We start from the raw sequence: 9,966 nt of genomic DNA on the forward strand, positions 1-9,966 counted from the left end.
CACCCCTTTAGTATGGGTTCTTTCCCTTAGTCTTTTACAGTAGTGGTCCTATGCAGTATTTCTCTTTTTGTGCCTGACTAATTTCACTCAACATAATGCCCTCAAGGTTCATCCATGTTATGCGGTGGCTTGCAGCTTCCTTGTTGTTCTTCAAGGTAGCATAGTATTCAATTTGATTTTGCATAGAAGCAATTGATGGTCTGTTCCACAATCTGCCCTAGACGTTGTTTTGACTGACGATAGAGAGTTTTTCCATTGTCTCTTTCCGCAGATGTAGTCAATTTGATTTCTATGTATTCCATCTGGTGAGATCCATCTGTATTGTCGTCTCTTATGCTGTATAAAGAAGGTATTTTAAATGAACAAATCATTGATTTTACAGAATTCTATCATGCAATCTTTAGCATCATTTCCATCACCAAGGCCATGTTTTCCAACTACTGATCCTTCCTCTTTGCTCCCAACCTTTGCATTCCAATCACCAGTAATGATCAATACATCTTGATCGCATGCTTTATTGTTTTCAGATTGTAGAAGTTGGTAGAATTTTTCTATTTCATCCTCATTGGCTTTTGTTGGTGGTGCATAAATTTGAATAATAGTCTTAATAACTGGTCTTCACTGTTGTTGTTGTTAAGTGCCGTCGAGTCAATTCTGACCCATAGCAACCCTGTATAGGGTTTCCAAGATGCAGCTAGTGAGCTTGAACCACCAACCTTGCATTTCAAACAGCTTTGCAGTCTGGCTCATTAACCCAAAGTGCCACACCAGTACTCAGGTCTTCCCTGTAGGTGCATGAATATTACCCTATTACAGCCAGCACTGTACCTCATGACTGATCTGTATATTTTCTTTTTGACAATGAATGCAACACCATTTTTCTGCAATTTGCCATTCCTGACATAGTAAACCATGTGGTTGTCAGTTCATTTCAGCTCACTAATGCCTAAGATATTGATGTTTATGTGGTCCATTTCATTTTTAACATTTTCTAATTTTCCTAGATTCATACTTTATACATTCCTTGTTCTGATTATTAATCAATGTTCACAGCTGTTTGTCTTCATTTTGAGTTGTGCCCCATCAGCAATTGAAGATCCCATAGGCTTTACTCCATTCACGTCATCACAGTCACCTCTACTTTGAGGAGGCAGCTCTTTCCCAGGAGCATTTTGAGTGCCTTTTAACCTGAGGGGCTCATTTTCCGGCACTATATCTGATAGTGTTTCTCTGCTATTCATAAAGTTTTCAGTGACTAAATATTCAGAAGTGGTTCGTCATTCCTTCTTCCTAGTCTGTCATTGTCTTGAAGCTCATCTGAAACCTGTCCACCATGGGTGACCCTGCTGGTATTTAGAATACTCTTGGAATAACTTCCAGAATCACAGCAACTTATAAGCCACCACAGTATGACAGACAGATGAGCGGTGGAGTGATCATGATAATTATACATAATTTCTGATGCTGAGACAAAAACAAAATAAAAAAACACAAACATGAAAACTCTGCAATTTATCTAAAATTAGTTTTAGGATAGGCATAAATTTTAATTTTCTTGATTATTTGTTCATTAATTTGCTGGTATTCACTCTCATGCAGTCATGAGAAAGAATCAAACAAACCATGCTCTATTACTTGTAGCCTCTGTAATATTTATGTGGTCTTGAACACATTTGAGGAATCCTAGCATGGCACCATAGGATAAGCATGGGACTGCTAACTGCAAGGTTAACTGTTAAAAACTACCAGACACTTCTCACATACCCTATACAAGGTCTCTATGAGTTGGAACTGACTAGATGGGCACTTAACAACAACAATAACAATTGAATAAGAAAGATATCACCTGATTTACTAGTTTTCATAGATCCTATAAAGACAGTGAAGAAATTTTGTAGCATAAAGAGAACAAAACACCTACAAACAAGCAGGAAATACACAGGGCACTGGGGTGATGGCTAGTGTAATTTCTTAGAAACTTTATTGGGCACAACTTTCCTTTCATGCCTAAGAAAGGCAATGATGAACTAGCCAGAAATTAACTATGCAAGAGCTTCCACTCTTAGAAGCTCTTGTATAAAAAATGGACCACAGCATGAAATCTGTTTCCCAAATTGAAGTTAAGGTCAAAATATATTTTTGAAATGCATATGGCTTACAAAGAACATATAAGGAAGATTTGATTGCAAAGAAATACTCTTCATTGAAAAGGTTATGATAGGGTTAGGCTTGGAATAATTTTGCCAAACATGCTAGCAGTCAGACAGATCTTGAAATTGTTAGCCTGAGTCATTCTTCTTTTATTACCTTAAAAGTTCAAAAGACTTGGTGGAGTCCAAACTTGATTGAGGAAATGTCAAATATCCTTCGGTGTAATTCAACAATCATTGAGACTTCTAGTATGAGAAAAGAATTTCAATTTCAAAAACATTTCTTCTTATTTCTGATAAAAAGAAACAGAGATTATGTATTTAAAATCTTATTTTCAGATGAGCAAAAAGAAATGCAGAAAAATGTAAAACTAGTTAGATAAGAGGTAAAAACTTTAAAAATCACAATAAAAACATATAACTATATGTAGAATTAATAAATGTAATGTATGAATTTATTTCTTGTTATCCTTTTGTTGTTGTTAAGTGCCATCAAGTCAATTCTAGCTCATAGTAACCTCTATAGAGTTTTTGAGGTGTCGCTGATGGGTTTGAATCACCTACCATGCAGTACTTATCCTATAGCACCATGTCAGGACTCCTTAGACATTTTCAAATCATGAGAAAAAATTATTAGATAAAATTATGTGATCTTATATAGTTTAGATAGGCACTGTGTCATGCTTCATCTTTTGTGGTGGTACATTCTTTACTTTCTATTGAAATTTACTGGGTTTATCTATTTGTTTTTGCTGAAGAATGTTTAACTACTCAAAATGTTTAACAAAACACCTTCACATGTTGCTAGTTAAGTTACCAACTGGTGAGTTTCCATTTACACAAATTAATTTACTATATTCCCTAATAAAAAACTGAATATTTTCATTTTCAGTTACTAATTTTACTTAAAAATGAATCAATAATTTATCATATTACTTAGATTATTATAAATTATTGCATCATAATTTTTTGTAATTTATCTTATTTTGTTCTTGCTATTGAGAATATACATAGCAGAACATACCAATTCAACAATTTTCACATATACAATTCAGTGCCACTGATTAATTCTTATACTTGTAAAACCATTCTCATTCTCCTTTTTGAGTTGTTCCTCTCCCATTATCATAAACTCACTGCCACTAAGTTTCCTATGTGAATTTTCAAGTGGCTGTTGTTCATTTGATCCCATATTGATAGATCTTTAAAGTGCTCAATATTCAAGGTAAACATTCTTTACTAATTAATCTAAGCTATAGCTTTGTATCACCTGAGATGTTTCAACAAGTGGAGATGAGACACTGGAAGGGTTCATACATCCAGGGCAAGAATTTGTGTATGTTTAACACACTGATTTGTTGTTGTTAAGTGCTAGTGCTGTTGAGTTGGTTCCAACCCATAGTGATTCTGTATAGGGTTTCTGAGAGCAGCTGGTGAGCTAGGACTGCCAATCTTGTGGTTTAAACTGACTTTTCAGTCCAGTGAATTAACCCATAGACCACGCCAGGACTCCATCAACACACTGGAGGAAATCTATATTTATGCTCACTCTAAAGAAAGGTGACCCAGCAAAATATGGGAGTCCTCAAACAATATCATTAATAGCACATGTAAGTAAAATTTTGCAGAAGGTAATTCAAAAATGGAAAGTGGCAGAAATTCAAGCTGGATTCTAAAGAGGATGTTGAGGAAGGGATATCATTGTTGCTATCAGATAGATCATGACTGAAAGCAGAGAATATCAGAAAGATGTTTACCTGGGTTTTATTGACTATGCAAAAGTATTCAAATGTGTAGATTGTAACAAATTATGGAGAACAGTGTGAAGAATGGAAATTCCACAGCACTTAATTGTGTTTATGTAAAACCTATTATAGAATAAGAAGCAGTCATTTGAACAGAACAAGGTGACACTATGAAGTTTAAAATCAGGTAACTGTGTTATGGTTGTGTTCTTTCATCATACTTAGTCAATCTGTATACTGATCAAATAATAAAACAAGTTGACCTGAAGAAGATAATCGTGTCAGGATTGGAGGATGACTCATTAACAATCTGACACAAACTTGCTTGTTGAAAGTGAAGATGTCTTAAAGAACTTGCTGATGAAAAGTAAAGAAAATATTATTCAGTATGGATTACACCTCAATGTATAGGAAACAAAAACCCTCACAAGTGAACCAATAAACATCATTATCAGCATAGAAAAGATTGAAGTTGTCAAATATTTCATATAATTTAAATCCACAATCAGTACTCATGGAAACAGTAGTCAAAATATCAATTAACATATTGCATTGGGCCAATATGCTGCTAATGACCTCTTTTAAGTGTTCAAAAGCAAAGATGTCACTTTGAAGACTAAGGTACGTGCAACCTAAAGCAGGGAATATGATTAGATAAGACCTAAGAAATATTGGTGTCTTCCAATTATGGTGTTTGTGAAGAATATTAAATGCAATGAAACGCCAGAAGAATGAACAAATCTGTGTTGAACTCCTGGTGTGATGCTGTATGATTAGCACTGGACTCTGTACCACAAGGTAAGCAGTTCAAAACCACCAACTGTTTCTCAGAAACCCTATGCAGGGTTGTTATGGGTGAGAACTGACTCAGGTGCACTTAACAACAATAGCAATGTCGAAAGAAGTACAACCAGAATGCTCCTTAGAAGTTAGAATAGTGAGACTTTGTCCACCATACTTTGGACATGTTATCAGGAGGGACCAGTCCCTAGAGAAGGACATCATGCCTGGTAGAAGGGCTGTGAAAAAGAAGAAAACCCTTAACAGGATGGACTGACAGTCTGCAACTATCAGCTGAAACAAAGCAATGATTGTGATGATGAATAGGACCAGACAGTGTTTCATTCTGTTGCACACAGGATCACTATGTATCAGAACCATCAACATGGTACATAACAAAACCAATATTGTTTGTTTTCAGGAAACTTCAGGGAATATTTTTGGTCCTGCCATAAATAGTTCTGACAAAAATAGCAAGAAACAGTAAAGACCCTCTCTCTTGTGTCTCTTATTGATAGAAACTAACAAGATAACCATTGGTAGGTAGTCTGAGAAATGTAGTTGGCAGAGTTCCTCCACATTGTCACAGATTTGGAGATTTGAGCTGAGGGACAATAAACAAATAATGGTGGTGGTGGTGGTGGTGGCTATGGGTGTTATTATTATTATTGATTTCAATTGAAAATTTAAGGGCCAGAGATTTTAATTTGTCCAAGGTGTTAGTGGAGAACAAGGCTCCAGGAATTGATGGAGTACTAATTGAAATGTTGGAACAAACTGATGCAGCACTGGCTGTACTCACTCATCTATTCCAAGAAATCTGAAGACCTGGGAAACTGGAAGAGATTCATATTCCAAAGAAAGGTGATCCAAAAGAATGCAGAAACCATCAAACAATATTAATATCACATGCAAATAAAGTTTTGCTGATGATGAGTCAAAAATTGTTGTAGCAGTTCATCAATATGGAGCTGTCAAAAATTCAATCTGGATTCAGAAGAGGACATAGAATAAGGAATATCATTGCTGATGTCAGATGGATATTGGCTAAAAGCAGAGAATACCATAAAAATGTTTGCATGTATTTTATTGGCTATGCAAATACATTCTACTGTGTGGATCATAACAAACTATAGATAATATTGCTAATAGTGGTTATTCTAGAACACTTAATGCTCATAAATAACCTATACATATAACAGAAGGCATTCAAATAGAACAATGAGATTCTGACTGGCTTAAAATCAGGAAAGGTGTGCATCAGAATGGTATATTTTCACCATACTTATTAAATCTGTATGCTGAACAAATAATCTGAAGAAGAATGTAACATAGCATCAGGATTGGAAGAAGGTTTATTAAAAACCTGCAATATGCAGATGATACAAACTTGCTTGCTGAAAATGAAGAGGACTTCGGACATGTGATGATGAAAATCAAAGACTACAGTTTTCCATATAGATTACAATTTAATGTAAAGATAACAAAAGTCCACAACGAGACCAGTAAATAATATTATGATACCAAAGAAACGATTGAAGTCATCAAATATTTCATTTTACTTGGATCCACAACCAATGCTTACAGAAGCAGCAGTCAGGAAATCAAATGACATAATATATTGCACAAATGCACTTCAAAGGACTGTTATAAAGTGTTCAAAAGCAAAGAAGTCACATACAACTGAATTCTCTTAATGCCATTTACCTTTTAAAATGTCAGTGTGGCAGGTAATAAGTGGAGGAGGAGAAAATCTCTGTCCCTTCCTAGCTTGACTATTCTTGTCCCACTGAACTCTCTGGCAGGACTGTTCTTCTCACCCTCTGTGGAAGAAAATTTCACTCAGGCTGCACAGCATAGCCAGCCTGTGCTTTTATAGTATGCTCTTACCAATTATCATACTGGTTTATATGCTCTTCCACCTTTGGGTTTGGGAAGGCATTAATCTCTTCACATATAGTTAATGCAACTAGAGCCATGATAGTATATATAATAACGTCTTAGACTTCTTCCTCTGAAAGTCCAACTAGATTGAAATACTGGAATCCCATTTAGTTTGCAGAAAAGATACTTTTCTTTGTTTCTATCAGACGTTTAAGAATATGGGAGGCTTAAACAGCAGCTTCTATAGTACTCTTGTTCTGCCCTTATTTATTGAAGATTCTAATTTATAACAACAACGTCTATATCTGAAGAAACATTTTGACAAAGTGTCTTGTTGGAGATTAATAGCCCTAATAATCAACTGATAACTTTATTCCTTATCCAAGTCATTTAAAAGATAAGTCATTTCAAATATTGTTTGTTTAGATTCAAATACTTTAGTCAAGTCACATACTAAAAATGACAGAAATAATTCCAAAGGACATGTGTGAAAGTAGTTGTATATAAATGCATTTGAGCTAGTGTGATATAAAAAACCTTATAATAAAATGGAGTTTTCACATAAAAACACAAAAACAAAAAGAAAATACTCTGGAGCAGAGATCTACTATGATATATAAATAAGGGCATACAGGGTCTTCATTAGCTGAAATCAACTACAAGGTAACTTATTTTTTTAATTCTATTTAAAAGATTACCTGGCAGAAATCATGCATTTACCTACAATTATCACTATATCTCTATTTTTATAATTTCAGTTAGAGAGTCTTTCATTTCAAAATTAAAATAGTTTCCACTCGAAAGAAGAACCAACAGGAAAAAAACAAAAACAGCAGTCTGTTTGGCTATTACAATAACAAGCCAGCTGTTCACCAGGGAGTTATCAAGGCAAGCAATCAAGTCCTTTCAGGACCCCCTTCCCCCAATCCAAGACTGAAACTCAAAGAGAACACACGAGTTGGCATGCAAGCTTGCTGGCAACCACATTGGTCTACATGTGAGTGGAAATGGGGGAAAGGCAGCAATGAACATATGGGCTGAGTTCAACCACATTCCATAGACTCCCATTGACCTTGAGATGAGAGAGAAAAGAGGAAGGGCTTGGTCCAAAGTTTGGGGAGAATTGGGAACTCCTGAGCCATGAACCTAGCCATGGAGGGATAGAACTGAGAGTGAAGTGTTCAGCTGATATGAAGTGGGAGGAACACACACAAGAAGGCCCAAACTTGCAGATAGTACCCATTTGCCCTAACTTTGATGGTTTGATAACCAGAGCTTGACTAGCAGAAGATAAAGAAATTTGATAAAGGAAAGAAGTGTAAATTGCTACAATTTGATGAACTTGGCCTATACTTATTGATGTAGTAGCTCCAACTACCAACTGAGAGGGAAGGTCTTCATATCAGGCATCAAACCTATCCCCTCTGTATATAGTGTTGATAGAGACAGACAATTTAGACATTGGCTAGTTAAAATAGTGGGTGGGGGACTATAAAGGCACGAAGTGGAGGCTTAAATGTTTTCAAGAAGGAGTTTAGTTTCAGAATGTGCAGAGGAAGAGAGAATCCCCACTGAATAGTCTTCCTCTTGTCTAGAAGGGTCTGGTGAAAGGAGATAGAGACAGGATTAATATGATTCAATAATGAGTAATTATCATGACTAATTGTGATAGTCACAACTGTAAAGGTAAAAGTTGGGTATCAAAAAGAGGGAAGTAGTTAATCTTCATTCCAGGAACATAGGACCCTAGGGCCATCAAGAGAGAAGAGCACAAGCAGAATGTAGGACCCTAACCAGAGAAGCAGTGACACCAAAGATGAAGACAGAGGTGATGGCATGAAGAGCTAGAACAGCTGAGGACTCTAAACTCATGGAAAGAGCAAAGTTGTGTGCTGGCAGCCAGGAGGCTGGCTTGCAGAATATGACCTTTGGTTGTTTAAATGATTATATAATCCTGTGTGTTTTTGTGTACATCAAAAAAGCAAAACAAACAAACACAAAAAACGAAGCAAATACTGTTAACTGAAGATGCATGGAGTTGATTTTAATCATTACAATGAAGAAAAATATGATGGGTTGAGTGCAAAACAAATGCTCTCCCATATAAACTATCACTCAACTCATAATAAACCTTAAAAAGATTAAAATAATTTCCTCATTTAGTGATTCTTGAAAGTTAAAATAAATTTTATATTTATTTACTTATTTAACTATTTATTTATTTAACTACCTATTATAGCTGTTGTTTTTGTTAAGCGACATTTAGTCAGTTCTGACTCATAACGATTTTGTATATGGTTTCTAAGGAGTGACTGGTGCATTTGAACCACTGACCTCGCAGTTCAAACTGCCCTTGTGTTCAGAGCATTGTCCTGCAGTACTATACCACATATTTTAAAAAGAAGAAAATAGAAAGCTTTATATTTATTGTGCTAATCCCTTTGCTGCTCCTGCCATCTAGTCTACTCATAGTCACCCTGAACAGGGTTTCCAAGGCTGTAAGTCTTTATGGAAGCAGAGCCTCATCTTTCTCCTGGAGATTGTTTGGTGGATTCAAACTGCTGACCTTGCAGTTAGCAGCCCAAAGCATAACCGACTATGTGTGTGAATATAGTTAATTAACCACATACATGGAATTCAAAAAGCTCATGGAAAAATTCCAGCATCATTTAATTCCATTTTTTCTATGAATTTTTGAAGTATACTTCCATAAACTTTTTGAAGGCTTGGCGTATGTAAGGATATTGTTGTTGCTAAGTGCCACTGAGTTGTTTCCAACTCATAACAACCATGTATAGGGTACTTGAAGAACAGTTGATGGGTTTGAACTGCCGATCTTGTGGTTTGCAGTCCAGTGCTGATCCTACAGCAGGGTATGGTATTAATGATACTTACTCATTCATTTATTTCACATATATTTATTTATCCATTTGCTCATTTCACATCTTAAAGATGATATTGAAATAGTCACAAACTAGGCAGAACGGCAGGCATGGTCACAGCCTTCATTGTTGTTGTTTTTAGGTATCATCGAGTCAGGGTTGACTCATAACAACCCTATGCACAACAGAACGAAGCATTGCTTTATCCTGTGCCAGTCTCACAACTGTTGGATGCTAGAGCTTATTGCTGCAGCCACTGTGACAATTAATTTCCTTGGGGTCTTCCTCTTTTGCACTGACCCTCCACTTTATTCAAGCATGATGTCCTTCTCCAGAGATTGGTACCTCCAGATAATTTGTCCAAAGCATGAGAAATAAAGTCTGGCCATCCTGGCTTATAAGAAGCATTTCTTTATATATATTTAGGGTTTTTATTGTAAATTGAGTGAAAGTTTACAGGGCAGATCATAAGTTTTACATTCAACAAATCATACACCTTGTTTCATTACAATGATTATAATCTCC

General features: G+C 35.8%; 1 pseudogene; it reads left to right on the plus strand.

Annotated features, from left to right (window-relative positions):
* The window catches only part of LOC102822473, a 43,693-nt pseudogene extending 37,054 nt beyond the window's left edge, over positions 1-6,639 (plus strand).
* Positions 6,640-9,966: the final 3,327 nt, after the last annotated feature.

The sequence above is a fragment of the Chrysochloris asiatica genome, unplaced genomic scaffold (assembly GCF_000296735.1).
Source record: "Chrysochloris asiatica unplaced genomic scaffold, ChrAsi1.0 scaffold00120, whole genome shotgun sequence".
NCBI lineage: Eukaryota > Metazoa > Chordata > Mammalia > Afrosoricida > Chrysochloridae > Chrysochloris > Chrysochloris asiatica.